Source organism: Macrotis lagotis, chromosome 2 (genome assembly GCF_037893015.1).
Source record: "Macrotis lagotis isolate mMagLag1 chromosome 2, bilby.v1.9.chrom.fasta, whole genome shotgun sequence".
NCBI classification, from domain to species: domain Eukaryota; kingdom Metazoa; phylum Chordata; class Mammalia; order Peramelemorphia; family Peramelidae; genus Macrotis; species Macrotis lagotis.
This window is the reverse complement of record NC_133659.1, coordinates 288,509,429-288,526,698: the sequence shown is the minus strand read 5'-3', so window position 1 is coordinate 288,526,698 and position 17,270 is coordinate 288,509,429.

The following is a 17,270-nucleotide window of genomic DNA, read 5'->3' as shown; positions in this document are numbered from 1 at the left end:
TTTTACATGAAATATCTTATTATCCTTTCCCTTTCTCCCATTTCACCCATTGACTCCATTTTTATGTATTATACAAATTATTTACAAATTATACAAATTCATCTTTACATATTATAAAAATTCAGCTCTCTCCTGTGTCTTTTCTCCATATGCTTCTTCTAACTGTTCTAATAAAAGAGAAGGTTCATATGATTGTTATCAGTATCATCTTTCCATGCAGGAATACATGCAGTTCATCATCATTATAGCCTTCATAATTTACCCTTCTCCTCCACTCTCTATGCTTCACCTGAGACCTGTATGTGAAGATCAAACTTCCCATTCAGCTCTGGTCATTTCAAGAGAAACATTTGAAATTCCCCTGTGTCACTGAATCTTTTGCCCTGGAAGAAGATGTTCAGTTTTGTTGGGTAGTTGATTCTCAGTAGCATTCCAAGCTTTATTTTGTCTTCTAGAATATTATATTTCAAGCCCTATGAGCCTGTAATGTGGATGCTGCTAAGTCCTGTATGATCCTGACTATAGTTCTATGATGCTTGCATTGTTTCCTTCTGGCTGCTTGTAATATTTTCTCTTTGTCTTGGTAGTTCTGGAATTTGTCTATAATATTCCTGGGGGTTATTTATTTATTTTTTGGATCTTTTTCAGGAGATCAGTGGATTCTCTCAATTTCTATTTTGCCCTTTGCTTCTAGGATATCAGGACAATTTTCCTGTAGAAATTCTTTAAAAATGAAGTCAAGGCTCTTTTCCTGCCCATGACTTTCAGGTAGCCCAATAATTTTTAAATTGTCTCTCCTGGGGGGAGGGGTGGAGCCAAGATAGTGGTGTGAAGGCAGGGATCCCCAGAAACTTGTTCCCCCCCAAAAAAACTCCAAAAGTCATCAAATTATGACTCTAGCCAAAATTTAGAGGGGCAGAACCCACAGAAAGCCTGAGTGATACAATTTCTCAGTCCAAGACAACTTAGAAGTTCCATGAGAAAGGTCCATCTCACTGGGACCTGGGGTTGGAAAAAGTCACTGTGATTGCAGCCACAGCTGTAGCATAGTGCAGCTGGTCTGGGTGCCTAGATTCCTGGGGGCTCCTGGGTCTGAGGTAGAGGGGACAGTTTCCAACCTCCAAGAGAAATAGAAAATGGGCTCAGGCTATGAATGAGCTCAAAAAAGACTTGAAAAGCAGTTAAGAGAGGTAGAGGAAACTTGGGAGGAGAAATGAGAGCAATGCAGATAAATCATGAAAACAAAGTCAGCAGCTTGGTGAAAGAAATACAAAAAATTACTGAAGAAAACAATATGTTTCCTGGGAATGCCAGGAACAGCTTGAAATGGTGGTGAGAGAACTCTGTCACACCAGAGTGAGTGCAGAGCAAGTGCCAGCCTCAGAGCAGCCCTACATGAGAACCTGCAGCAGGAATTGGGGAAGCCAGCCTGCACTTCCAGAGCACAGCCCACGGACAGTAAAAGGGTTTGGGGGGGGAGACTGCAAAGGTCTCTCTGCTCTCCCTGGGGTGGGACTTAACTGTTTGCCCACACTCAAATCCAGGTGACAGTTTGGGCTCAGAGTCTCTCATAAGACCTTGGAGGAATTAAGGTTACTGTGGGTTGTCCCAACCCCCCCCCCCACAAAGCCTTGGAAGTGTGGTAAATTAGTCATAGGCTGGGGAAATGAGCAAACAAAAGGAAAAGAAAAATCTTACCATAGAAAATTACCTTGGTCCCATGGAAGATTCAGAAGATGATAAAACTGAAGCTTCTGTATGTAGGTACACAGGCTATTCTAACAGCCATGACACAAATCATTTCCAAGTAAACCGCCATTTGGACAGTCTCAGGAGCTGGCAAGCCACCCTTACAGATAAAGGTGCACTGGGGTCCTTGGGAGCTGGACATTGCACCCCACAGACCAAGAGCACTAGACACAGCTGTGTTTTATCACCTCCTCCCTAATGTACCCCCTTATCCTGTAATGCAAGATGCTGCACATACACACCATTTGTGTATCCCCCAATTATCTCATTATTCTTTGCTCTACCCCAGAAGACCTAACAGTATATATGTAATAGCTAAGTAGTGATAAAATAGAGCTGGAGGCATAAGGCAGTAGTGGCTTGACTCATTCTCAGTTCCCCTCCGGGAGGGAGGTCACCACTGTGGGCCCTAAGGTGAAACAAGCCACAGCATCTGTATCCAAAACTCCAAGAGAAATAGAAAATGGGCTCAGGCTATGAATCAAAAAAGATTTTGAAAAGCAATTATGAGAGGTAGAGGAAAAATTGGGAGGAGAAATGAGAGCAATGCAGAAAAATCATGAAAACCAAGTCAGCAGCTTGGTGAAAGAAATACAAAAAAAACACTGCAGAAAACAATATGTTAAAAACCAGTTTAGGCCAAATGGAAAAATCAACAAAAGGCAAATGAGGAGAAAAAAATGCCTTAAAAAGCATTACTTTCGGGGCGGCTAGGTGGCGTAGTGGATAAAGCACTGGCCTTGGAGTCAGGAGTACCTGGGTTCAAATCTGGTCTCAGACACTTAATGATTACTTAGCTGTGTGGCCTTGGGCAAGCCACTTAACCCCATTTGCCTTGCAAAAACCTAAAAAAAAAAAAGCATTACTTACCAGATGGAAAAGGAGATAAAAAAGTTCTCTGAAGAAAATAACTCCTTCAAATGTAGAATGAAACTAAAGGAAGGCAATGACTTTGCAAGAAATCAGGAAGAAATAAAACTATTCCCAAAAAACCCAGAAAAGTTAGAAGAAAATGTGAAATATCTTGTTGAAAAACCAACCAACCTCAAAAATAGATCCAGAAGAGATAATTTAAAAATTATTGGGCTGCCTGAAAGTCATGACCAGAAAAAGAGTCTAGACTTCATTTTTCAAGAAATAATACAGCAAAATTGCCCTGAGATCCTAGAAGCAAGGGTAAAATAGAAATTGAGGGAAATCATCAGTTACCTCCTGAAAAAGATTCCAAAAGAAAAACTTCCAGGAATACTATAGCTAAATTCCAAAACTCCCAAGTCAAAGAGAAAATATTAAAAGCTGCCAGAAACAAACAATTCGACTACTATCGTTCTATAGTCAGGATTACACAAGTTCTGGCAGTGTCTACATTAAAGGCTTGTAGGGTTTGGAATATACTCTTCCATAAGGTAAAAGATATTGGTTTACAACTGAGAATCAGCTACCCAGGAAAACTGAACATCCTCTTTCAGGGGAAAGATGGACTTTCAATGAAACAGGGGATGCTGAAACTTTCCTATTGAAACAACCAGAGCTGAACAGAAAGCTTGATCTCCAAGTAAAGAACTCAGGTGAACCATAGAGAGGGTAGATGAGAAGGACTATGAGGAACTTAATGATGTCGAACTGTTTGTATTCCTGTATGGGAAGAAGATACTGATAACTCATAAGAACTTTCTCATTTATTTATTTATTTTTATTTTTTATTTTCTTCAAGGCAGTGGGGTTAAGTAACTTACCCAAGGCCACACAGTTATTATTAAGTGTCTGAAGCCGGATTTGAACTCAGGTACTCCTGATTCCCGGGCCAGTGTTCTATCCACTGCACCACCTAGCCACCCCAGAACTTTCTCATTTATAAGAGCAGTTAGTCAAAAGGAGCACATATAGATAAGGCACAGGAAGGAACTGAATATAATGGTATAATCTAGTAAAAAAAGATGAAGTCAAGGGGTGATAAAAGTACTGGGAGGAAGAGAAAGGAGAGGAAGAAGGGGCTAAGATATTTCACATAAGAGTCAAGAAAAAAGTTTTTTCAATGGAGTGGAATGGGTGAAAGCAAGGGGGAATTAGTGAGCCTTCATTCTCATCAGAAATGACTAATAGAGGAAATAATAAACCCACTTAATAGGGTATAGAAATCTATATTACCCTAGAGAAAAATGAGAAGATAGGGTTGGGATAAGGGGGAATGGTGGGGGGAGGGAAGAGAGGAAGAGGTGATAGAAGAAAAGGAAGATCATAGGAGAGGGTAGTCAGATAAAACAGACTTCTGAGGAGGGACAGGGTGAAAGGAAAGAGAGAAAATATAATAAATGAGAGTAGGGAGGAATAGAGTGGAGGGAAATACAGTTAGTAATAGCAACTGTGGGAAAAATATTGAAGTAACTTCTTTGGTGGACTTATGACAAAGAAGGCAACTCATCCCAGAGAGAGAGTCATTGGAATCTGAACACAGACTGAAGTACATTTTTTTTCCTCTCTCACTACTCTTGAGGTTTCTCATCTTTTTTTGGGGGGGGGAGTTTATGTTTACTCCTACTACAAGATTATTGTAATGATATAAAATAAATAAACAAAAAATTTATCTCTTCTGGATCTGTTTCTAGATCAGTTGTTTTTTTCAATGAGATATTTCACGTTTTCTTCTAGTTTCTCATTCTTTTGGTATTGTTTTAGTGTTGCTTGATTCCTTGCAAAGTCATTGGCTTCCTTTAGCTCCATTCTACATTTCAAAGATTTGTTTTCCTCAGAAAAATTTCCATCTGGACAATTCTGCTTTTTAAGGTATTCTTCACCTCATTAACATTTTGGACTGTTGTTTCCACTTGACCTAAACTGGTATTTAACACATTTTCTTCGGCATTTTTTGGGATCTCTTTGACTAAGCTGCTGACTTGATTTTCATGATTTTTTCCTGCACCTCTCTTATTTCTCTTCTCAATTTTTCTTCTACCTTCCTTATTTGATTTTCAAAATCTTTTTAGAGCTCTGATATAGCCTGAGCCTAATTCCTATATTTCTTGGAGACTTTGGATACAGAAGCTTAGACTTTGTCATCTTCTGCATGTGTGTTTTGGTCCTCCATGAGACCAAAGTAATTGTCTATGGTCAAGTTCCTTTTTTTCTGTTTACTCATTTCCCCAGCCTGTGACCTGGTTTTGGGGTGCTTCCCAAGCTTTTGAGTATTATTGGGACACCCTCATAAGGACCTCAGTTTCTTCAAGGTCTTATGGGAGGCTCTGACTGCTCTCCTGCCTGTGCTCTAGTCTGTGGATGACCACAAGCACCTCCCTCTGCCCCAGGGCTATGAGGAGGGTCCGTGCTCTATGACAGGCCCAGACTGTGACCAGGATCTGAATATGGAAAAAGCACCAGAGTCCTATCCCAGTGACAGAGGAGAGACCTTGACAGTCTCCCCCTACCCCCTTACCTTCTGTGGGCTGAGCACTCTGGAAGCAGCTGCCAGGTGGCTCCCTGCTGGGCAGCTCTAGGACTGTTTCCTTTTCCTGGGATCTGGACTGCACTGATGGTTGTGGTTATGCTGAGGGCCAAGTTGGCCTGGGCTTCACACTTGCTATGACATTGGTTACCTCCCACTGATCTTCCAAGTTGTACTTTGTACTGTTTTGGCAGGTCAGGAAACTTCTGTTGCTGCCAGGATCCATCACTCCCAGTGATCCAGTTGCCCCATAGTCTGTTTCTGGAAGCCTGGAACTCCTTCACTCTGGCATGGTGATCCTGGCTGTGCTGCCGTCCCTTCCAATTCCATGGAACAGAATCTTCCCATGGTTTTCCAGGTTACCTTTGGCTGGAAAACTGCCTCACTGGATCTTTCTGTGGGCTCTGTCTCTTGAAATTTTAGTTAATATTTAGGTTTGTGAAAACCTAAAATTTTAAGGTTAATTTAACCTTAAACCAAAATTTAACCTTAACCAAAAACCAAAATCAAAAAACCAAAAACCTTGATTTTAAGGGTTTTAAAATATTTTGGAGTGAATTCCTGAGAAAGCCTGCTCTCATGACACTTCTTGACTCTGCCACCCTCCATTTTCAGTTTTCTAATCAATAGTGAGTTAGAATATTTTTTCATATGAATATACATAGCTTTGATTTCTTCTTTAAACTGCCTGTTCACATCCTTGGACTATTTATCAATTGGAAAATGGCTCTTATTTTTAAAAATTTGACTCAGTTCTATACTCAGTATGTATTTGAGAAATGAGGCCATCAGAGAAACTTACTGAAAAATTATTTCATGTCACTTCATCGTCTATGGTAACTTTTAGTAAAATGTAGTTTCCTTTTTAATAAGAATTATTACATTTCTATACCCATTTGAGTCTGAATGTTATACCATCTTTGAGTCAATTTTGATGAGAGTGAGGTCTAATTATTGCCTTCCACATCCTTCCCCCATTTTTCCCTCCATTGGTAAAAGTTCTTTTTTTGCTCTTTTATATGAGGAAAACTTTTCTCATTTTTCCCCCTTCCTCTTTTCCCTGGGCATTCTTCTTGCTGTCCCCTTCACTTCTTTTGGAAATCATTCCAACACAATCGACTCATATCCACGTCCACTATATTTACACCCCTTTAACTAATCTAATAATGATAAAGTTCTTAGGGGTTACATGTAGCCCATATAGGAATGTAAAAAGGGTAATTTTAGTGAATCTCATGACTATTCTTTCATATTTATCTTTTTTTTTATGCTTGGTGAAAGCAATAATAATTTCTTTTAACTATACTTAGATATTTTCCTTTAGGTCTGTATCAGATCACCTTGCCTTGCTAGTGAGAAATTAAGCTCTCTGTGTTGACAAATTTAGGAAAACAATGCTCAAGATGTAAGCAGACCACCCTCCCAGGAAGAGACAAGAGGATTCTTTCTCCTTCTCTTGCTGAAAATCATCCTCACTCATTACTCACTCTTCCTTTTCCTTTTTCTTCTCCTCTTCCTTGTCCTTCTAATTTTCCACACTCTCATTCTTTTTCTTCTCACTACAAGAGTATTACTACATCAACTTAAGCTTGCAACATATACATTTAACAATCTTCTTAATATAAAGTATACCCAGCACAGGTCTTAAAATAAAAACAGTCTTAACCTTTGCTCTCATTACAATAATGATTCAAATATCCTTAGCCAAAATGAATTTTTGGTTTTAGCAAGGACCCAGGAGGGACTCTCATGACTTTAGGTAGGGGATTTATTAATTGGGATCCCATTAAGACTATTGTTGGAATTTAGTGAATTGGACTCACTTGAAGTTCTAATTAGAAAAAATTACTATTTTAGAATAAGGGATTTTTAATTTATTTTCTTTTTTATGTCTGGTACCAGGATGGTCAGCAAAAAAAGAATAGTACTGGGTCAATGTATTCCCAAAGATTTATCTGACTCACCTTCCTTTCCTTAAACTAGACCTTGAAACTGTAATTATCCTAAAAATATACCATTCTTCTTCTTACCTAAATATCCCCTCCAACATAAAAATTAAGGAATCTTAACTCCTAGCTAAACTTGTAACTGACAGCAGGTGTCACACACCTAACCTATCTGGCTATTAAATCCAATTGACCTAAAATATTTTTATCTGGTTTACTTAAAGTATTTTACTATAAAGATCTAGAATATTAAAGGAAAATTCCTTTATAGATATAATTTTTGAAAGTCAGTGTCCAGGGAGTGGCTAGGTGGTGTAGTGGATAAAGCACCGGCCTTGGAGTCAGGAGTACCTGGGTTCAAATGCAGCCTCAGACACTTAATAATTACCTAGCTGTGTGGCCTTGGGCAAGCCACTTAACCCCATTTGCTTTGCAAAAAAAAAAAAAACCCTAAAAAAAGAAAGTCAGTGTCCAGGCAGAGGTCATGTGGTAGTCAAATGTCTTAGGCCACATTTATTCTACTAGGTGAGACATTAGCCAGGTGTCACATTTGGGGTTAGAAAGGGTCTAACCTTGGGCCACACTAAAAAAACCTTCCCTTCAGTTGTTTATCTCTATCACCTGAAATCTTCAGCCTACTAGCCTCCTTGGCCACACTGACCCAGTACTATTCCTTTTTACTGACCATCCTGGTATCAGACATAAAAAAGAAAATAAATTTAAAACCCCATATTCTAAAATAGTAATTTTACCTAATTAGAAACTTCAAGTGAGTCCAATTCACTAAATTCCAACTATAGTCTTAATGGGATTCCAATCAATGAATCCCCTACCTAAAGTTCTGAGAGTCCTTCCTGGGTCCTTTCTAAAACCAGGAATTCTAACTATGGCTGGCCCTATATGCCCCATCTTCTACCTCATACTTAAGGCTTTTCATCTGCAGACTCACATCCCTTTGTCTGAAATCGAATCTATTCTATCCCTATATAAAGATGGTATATCATATTCCCCTTGGCTAGAGCTTCCTAGCTTGTTATGTTTTTTTGTTTGTTTGTTTATAAAGAAAAGATTTTATTTATTTTGAATTTTACAATTTTCCCCCAATCTTGCTTCCCTGCCCCCACCCCCACAAAAAAGTGTATTAGTCTTTACATTGTTTCCAGAGCATACATTGATCTAAGTTGAATGTGATGAGAGAAAAATCATATCCTTAAAGAAGAAAAATAAAGTATAAGAGATAGCAAAATTATATAGTAAGATAATGGCTTTTTTTTAAATTTAAGGTAATAGTCTTTGATCGTAGTTCAAACTCCACAATTCTTTCTCTAGATACAAATGGTATTATCCATCGCAAATGCCCCCAAATTGTGCCTGATTGTTGCCCTGATGGAATGAGCAAGTCCAGTAAGGTTGATCATCACCCCCATGTTGCTGTTAGGGTGTACAATGCTCTTCCAGTTCTGCTCATCTCGCTCAGCATCAGTTCATGCAAATCCTTCCATAGCCTGTTATATTTTACAACAAATAAATACCTCCTTTGGCTAGGAGACAGCCTATCATCTCCTAACTTCTCACAAAACAATCAGCTAAATATTGTCACAGAAAAATCTCAAATTATCTTTCTTGTGTTTCTCTTTTTCACATTACATAGATGCTTTTACTTCAAAGCAAACAACCAGTTTGGGGATAAACACACATACACACACACACACACACACACACACACACACATATATATATATATATATATATATGTATATATATATATATATGAAACCACAATAATCCCAATTTACATGTTTAACTAAAAAATTTCTATATATATAAACTTATTTAACTACTAACCATGCTTAACATACAAATCATTTCTTTCAGAGTCCTTAGAACAAGATGACTTTAAATTTCCCAACATATGTTATTAATTCCAATTTAACAAAGCAGCAGTAAGACCACATGAATTATTAGATTGCCCAAAACAATTCTTCCATTATTGCATTTTATGTGAAACCATAGATCCATACCAAGTTCATGACATAATTTAAAATTTCAGAGATCCCAGAAGGGGTCACAATTTTTGATATTTCCATTATTACCCCCTCAAAGCAAACTCAGGTTAATTCCAGGCTTTAACAGATAAGCAAATAATTGTAAATAAGACCTCTCTACAATTACAAAAGAATATCACATAAGTGATGAACATATCTTGCTTATCAATAAGCTACCTTACAGTGGGACCACACAATTGCTATTTGTTCAGTCATCCTTCAAAGCCCCCCCACATCAGCTGTCTCCAGATGCCATGGGAGAAGTACACATTCTTGACTTCTTTAAAATTAAACATACAATTATTTAATTAAACAATAAGATTCTAATGCTAACATATCATTCCCTTAGAACAAAAGCAAAATGAATATTCCAATATCCTTTACATTTTTGCCTCTCAAGCTTCTTTACCCAGATCCTCCAAGAATCCAATCTCATACATATGACAATTTTAAAAATCTCAAAGTAATTCTTATTTATGGCAAGGTTAATCCAATGGCAAAGGACTAAACCATTAGATAAAATCTCAGTTCATTTAGTTTATTATCAACTATACAATTTTAACTTTTCCTAAAAATTTAGTTTGATAAAAACTTTAGATTACCTTGCACAGTACTCACACTCCAAAACTCCATCCAAAAATAATATAATTATTATCATTATTAGGCTTAACATTAAAATGAATGACAGAATTATAACCCTTCTCCATAAATGCCCTTCACAAAACTCTTTCCTGTCCTATGATTTCTTTTTCCCAAAGGAAATCAAGAAATATACCTGATAACTTAATTATATATATTACTCAATATATAATGGACTCCCCAGTTTCTTCACATACAATTAATCCCAATTATATATTTTTCTTCTTAGTAACACAATACCACTTTCCTTTAACTCAAAGGTATTTCAATAGAGTTCATAATCCCAAATAATTAAGCAATCTAAGTTATTTAATTCCTCCCATTCTATACAAATTTTGTCAGAATTTAACAAGACTAATTTCCCTCAAAATTGGAAGTTAGTATGGAAGAAATTTAGATTAAACCAACATCTCACACCCTATACCAAGGTAAGATCCAAATGGATTCAGGATTTAGACATAAAAAGCAATACTATAAGCAAACTAGAAGATCAAGGACTAGTTTACCTGTCAGATCTATGGAAAGGAGAGCAGTTTATGACTAAGGAAGAGTTGGAGAACATCACTAAAAACAAAGTAGGTGGTTTTGATTACATTAAATTAAAAGGCTTTTGCACAGACAAAACCACCATAACCAAGACAAAAAGAAATATAGTAAAACTGGGAAACAATCTTTACAACTAATGTTTCTGACAAAGGACTCATTTCTAAAATATACAGAGAACTGAATCAAATTTAAAAAAAAAAGTCATTCCCCAATTGACAAATGGTCAAAGGATATGCAAAGGCAATTTACAGATGAGGAAATCAAAGCAATCCATAGTCATATGGAAAATTGCTCTAAATTATTACTTATTAGAGAAATGCAAATTAAAGCATCTCTGAGATACCACCTCACACCTCTCAGACTGGCCAATATGACCAGAAAAGATAATGATCATTGTTGGAAGGGTTGTGGGAAATCTGGGACACTATTACATTGTTGGTGGAGCTGTGAACTCATCCAACCTTTCTGGAGAGAAATTTGGAACTCCACCCAAAGGGCAACAAAAATGTGCATACCTTTTAATCCAGCAATACCACTACTGGGTCTATAGCCTGAAGAGATGATGAAAAAGGGTAAAAACATCTCATACAAAAATATTCATAGCAGCCCTGTTTGTGGTGGCAAAGAATTGGAAATCAAGTAAATGTCCTTCACTTAGGGAATGGCTTAGCAAACTGTGGTATATGTATGTCATGGAACACTATTGTTCTATTAGAAACCAGGAGGGATGGGAATTCAGGGAAACCTGGAGGGATTTGCACGAACTGATGCTGAGTGAGATGAGCAGAACCAGAAAAACATTGTACATCCTAACAGCAACACGGGACAATGATCGACCTTGATGGACTTCCTCATTCCATCAGTGCAACAATCAGGAGCAATTTGGGGTTGTCAAGATCTAAGAAGTTCCAGAGTTTTCTTTCCTACTGAAGAAGATAGCTACAAGTAAACTGAATGTATTTGGGGAAGTCAGGTCATTGAAAGACTCTGGAGATCCAAAAGGACATCTGATATCTCCAGAAGAAGAAATGGACCAGTTTCAGATGTCTCCAAAAGAAACGGATTAGAAAATTATGTTATTTTTTTCTTCCCTTTTTTATTATTTGTATAGGACACAGTACTGTCCCCCCTTTATATCTCTCTAACCTTGTAAATGTGTTGTAAATCCTTTTAACGCCCCTTTTTAGATTGATTTCATATTCATTGCCTGACCATTTTTCTAGATCTATACCTCTTTAATTGATCTATAACTGACATAATATCAACTGTAAACAAAATGCAGGATATTGTGAAAGCAATAATTTCTCATAATTATAGTGATAGAATATTAATTTTCTTTAGAGAGTCAGATCACCTTGTCTCGCTAATTAGAAATTAAGCTCTGTGTTAATTACAAATTTAAGAGAACAATGCTCAGGATATAAGGAGACCATCCTCCCAGGAAGAGACAAGAGAAGAATTTAGGAAGAAAATATAAAAATACATCAGTCTCAGGTAGAAATAGTATGCAAATTCCTATGCACAGGCCACTAAGAAGATTAATTATTTATCCTCCTTTCTCAAATTATCTGAAGTTTGATTTTTTTGCCCAGTTTCCTTGTGACCATCATGGGATGGTTTCCATTACCTATAGGTTTTGTTTGATAAATCCCAGAAAATAAAACATAATTTCTAATCTATATTTTCTATTATGTTGTTTTAACCCTGTGTTTTTAAGGTTCTTACAATTTTAGGGTTCACAATTTCTTTTGAGTCTTCTGTTAGCATGTCAACTTTTCTGTTTACCTCTGATCTTTTTATCAAGAATTCTTGAAAGTTCTCTATTCAATTAAACATCCATTTTCCCCTTGAAATATTATACTCAAGTTTTGCTAGGTTGTAATTCTAGCTCTTTTGAGTTCCAGAATATCATATTCTAAGCCCTTCACCTCTTTAAAATAGAAATTGCTAAATCTTCTGTGATCCTGTGGTTCTACAATATTTTAATTGCTTCTTTTTGACTGCTTGAATTTTCTATTTGACCTCGATCTAAAATATCTGGGTAACTTTATTATTTTTTTTTTAGGTTTTTGCAAGGCAAATGGGGTTAAGTGGCTTGCCCAAGGCCACACAGCTAGGTAATTATTAAGTGTCTGAGATTGGATTTGAACCCCGGTACTCCAGGGCTGGTGCTTTATCCACTGTGCCACCTAGCCGCCCCTTGTAGTCCAATAATTCTTAAATGATCTCTCCTCAACCTATTTTTCAGAGAAGCTGTTTTTCTGATGAGACATTTCACATTTTCTTTTTTTCTTTTGACTTGGTTTTGTTTCTGGATGCCTAAATGCACTCATTAGCTTCCACTTGTACAATTTCAATTTTTAAAGAATTCTTTTCTTCAGTGAATTTCTGTACTTCCATTTTTTCCTCTTCTTAATGTGAAAATCTTATATAGTCCTGGGAAATTTGAAGATGGGCCATGAAGAGTATATTCATAAATGTATAGGTGAATAATTTTTGAGCTGAAAAGGACCTTAAAGATCAGTTCATTTATGTATTTTAAAAAAATTTTATGGATATTTTGGATTATTTTTCTATTACAAGCATTTATAGATTACATCTCTCCATGAGAAAGCTAGTATAACAAAGTAAAACAATTATATGAATTCATTTGAAAATACATGTTACATTTTATCTGAAGCATTCTCTCCCCAACTCTCTGTTTAAAAAAAAAGTTTTTAATAAAGAGAAATATATTTTCTCTCTCTTCTATTCCAATGGGAAAATAAAAAGAGAAAATAAAAGCTAATTCCTTGAAGCAAATGTGCGTAATCAAGCAAAACAAACAGCTTCATCATATGTTTACAAAAATATGTATGTCTGTACTCTAGACTCAGGAGGTATTAGTATGTTTCCTTGGGCCTTTGAAATAATGAATGGTCCCACCGAATTCATCAGAATTTTTTCAGCTTTCAAAGCTGTTTTATAATGTTATTGTATAAAATATTTTGCTTTAGCTTATTTCATTCTTTATGTTTATAAAATATTTAAATTTGATAATATTGATATTACAATAGAAATTATGCTCTTGTTTCTGCTTGTTATACCTTTAACTGTTCACACAAGTTTTTCCACATCTCTTTGTCATCTTATTTTCTTATTTCTTATAATATAATATTCAATAAACAGAGGTAGCTGGATAGTACAGTATATGGTGTTCGGCCTGAAGTCATGAAGATTTTAGTTCAAACCAACCCTGGACACTTATTACTATATAACTTTGGCCAAGTCACTTAACCACTATTTGCCTCAATTTCTCCATTTGTAAAATGGGGGTAATCAAAGTATGTACCTCCCATGGTTGCTATAAGAATGAAATGAGTTATTCTATATAAACTCTTTGGAAAAATAGGTGAAGACAGAACTCTGCCTAACTCTTTCCATGATAGCAATATGGTGCTGACACCTAAACCAGGAAGAGTTAAAACAGAAGAAAAAAATTATAGACCTATTTCCCTGATGAATATAGATGCAAAAATCTTAAATAAAATCTTAGCAAAATGATTAAAACAAGTTATCACTGGGATAATACATTATGACCAAGTAGGATTTATCCCAGAATTCAGGGTTGGTTCAATATTAGGAAAACTGTTAGTATACTCAATTATATGAACAACAAACCTATCAGAAATCATATGATTATATCAATAGATACTGAAAAAGCTTTTGACAAAATACAGCATCCATTCCTACTAAAAACACAAGACAGCATAGGAATAAATGGATTGTTCCTTAGAATAATTAGCAGTATCTATCTGAAACCATCAACAAGTATTATATGCAATGGGGACAGGCTAGAGGTATTCCCAGTAAGATCGGGGGTGAAACAAGGATGCCCTTTATCACCACTACTCTGGGACTTTGATCATATTCTGACCCTGGTCGCAGTCTGGGTCCCCAGAGGGGTAAACTTGTGGCCATTCAACAAACCAAGGGAGCAGTCAGAGCCTCACATACTGAGGTCTTTGCAGGGATGACCCAATAATACTCAAAAGCTCAGAAAGCACCCCAAAACCAGGCACAGAATGGGGAAATGAGTAAATAGGAAAAAAAGGGAACTTGACCATAGACAATTGCTTTGGTCCCATGGAGGAGCAAAATAATCAATCTGAAGATGAGAAAGTCCAAGTTTCTGCATCTAAAGACTCTATATATATATATAGAAGTTGGGCTCAGACTATGCTAGAACTCAAAAAAGATTTTGAAAATCAAGTAAAGGAGATAGAAGAAAAATTGGGAAAAGAAATGAGAGCAATGCAGGAAACACATGAAAAAAGTCAGCAACTTAGTCAAGGAGATCCAAAAAAATTCTGAAGAAAATAACCAGCTTGGGGTGGCTAGGTGGCACAGTGGATAAAGCACTGACCCTGGAGTCAGGAGTACCTGGGTTCAAATATGGGCTCAAACATTTAATAATTACCTAGCTGTGTGGCCTTGGGCAAGCCACTTAACCCCATTTGCCTTGCAAAATCCTAAAAAATAAAATAAAATAAAAAATAAAAAATAAAAATAAATAAGAAAATAACCAGCTTAGGTCAAATGGATAAAACAGTTCAAAAAAGTTATTGAGGAGAAGAATGCTTTAAAAAGCAGAATTGGCCAGATGGGAAAGGAGATAAGGAAGCTCTCTGAGGAAGACAAATCCTTCAGATGTAGAAAGGAAGCTGATGACTTTACAAGAAATCAAGACACAGTATTTCAGCACCAAAAGAATGAAAAGTTAGAAGAAAATGTGAAATATCTCATTGAAAAAACAACAGATCTGGAAAACAGATTCAGGAAAGATAATTTAAAAATTATTGGGTTCCCTGAAAGTCATGATCAGGAAAAGAGCCTTGACCTCATTTTTTAAAGAATTCCTACAGGAAAATTGTCCTGATATCCTAGAAGCAGAGGATAAAATAGAAATTGAGAGAATCCACCAATCTCCACTGGAAAGAGATTAAAAAAAATTCAGAAATATTATAGCCAAGTTCCAGGATTCCCAAGTAAAAGAGAAAATATTACAAGCAGCCAGAAGGACACAATTCAAATATCATGGAGCTGCAGTCAGGATCACATACAACTTAGCAGCAACTATATTAAGGGTTCATAGTACTTGGAATATAATATTCTGGAAGGCAAAAGAGCTTGGAATGCAACCAAGAATCAACTACCCAACAAAACTGAACATCCTCTTCTAGGGGAAAAGATGAACTTTCAATGAAACAGGGGAATTTCAAATGTTCCTATTGAAATGACCAGAGCTGAACAGAAAGTTTGACCTTCAAGTACAGGATGCAGGGGAAGCATAGAGAGTGGAGGAGAAGGGTAAAATATGAGGGACTTGATGATGAACTGCATGTATTTTTGCATGGAATGATGATACTGATAATACTCATATGAACCTTCTCATTTAATAGAGCAAGTAGAAGGAGCTTTCATAGATGAGGCACAGGAGAGAGCTGAATTTGAAGATATAATATATTGTAAAAATGGGGTCAATGGGTTAAAGGGAAATGGACTGGGAGGAAGAGGTAGAATAGGCTAATATATTTCATATACACTACCAATCAAAATTTCAAAAAATTACTTTAATGAGTTAGAAAAAATGTAAGTAAATTCATATGGAGAAATAAAAAGTCAAGGACTGCCAGGAGCTTAATGAAAAAAAAAAGTGCAAAAGAAGGTGGCTTAGCCCTACCTGATCTAAAATTTATATGATAAAGCATCAGTCATCAAAACTGTTTAGTATTGGCTAAGAAATAGAGCGGTGGGCCAGTGGAATAGACTAGGTGTAAAAGCAGGAGATGATTATAGTAATCTGCTGTTTGATAAACCCAAAGAGTCCAGCCATTGGGATAAAAACTCCCTCTCTGATAAAAACTGCTGGGATAATTGGAAGTTAGTATGGAAGAAATTTAGATTAGACCAACACCTAACACCCTTTACCAAGATAAGATCCAAATGGTTACAGGACTTAGACATAAAAAACAATACTATAAGCAAATTAGAGGATCAAGGACTAGTTTACCTGTCAGATCTATGGAAAGGGGAGCAGTTTATGACTAAGCAAGAGTTGGAGAACATCACCAAAAACCAATTAGATGATTTCGATTACATTAAATTAAAAAGCTTTTGCACAGATAAAACTACTGCAACCAAGATCAGAAGAAATGTAGTAAATTGGGAAACAATCTTTACAACTAATGATTCTGACAAAGGACTCATTTCTAAAATATACAGAGAACTGAGTCATATTTTTAAAACAATAAGCCATTCCCCAGTTGACAAATGGTCAAAGGATATGTAAAGGCAATTTACAGATAAGTAGATCAAAGCAATTCATAGCCATATGAAAAATCGCTCTAAATCATTATTAGAGAAATGTAAATTAAAGCTTCTCTGAGGTACCACCTCACACCTCTCAGACTGGCCAATATGACCAGAAAGGATAATGATCATCGTTGGAAGGGTTGTGGGAAATGTGGGACACTATTACACTGTTGGTGGAGCTGTGAACTCATCCAACCCATTAAGAGTCTGAGGCTGGATTTTTAAGAACTTTGGGATTGTTTGTGCAGCATGGGAAACGTTGGCGGCCCAGGACTGCCCAGCATGGCATGCCCTCATTAGTGATGGGGCTGCATTCTTCGAGGAAGGCAGAATTGAAGCAGCTCAAAGGAAATGTGAGATATATAAAATTATTGTACCCACCCAAGGTGTTCACATGGACTGTTTTGTGCCCAATCTGGGGGAGATCATTTCGAACTTGTATCAGTCTGATTGGACACACTATAATTTTCTTCAAACATATCATTTGCCTCATATGTAGTGATGTCATTTTGATCTTCTTCAGTACCAAAGGACAAAAAACACCATTCCTTA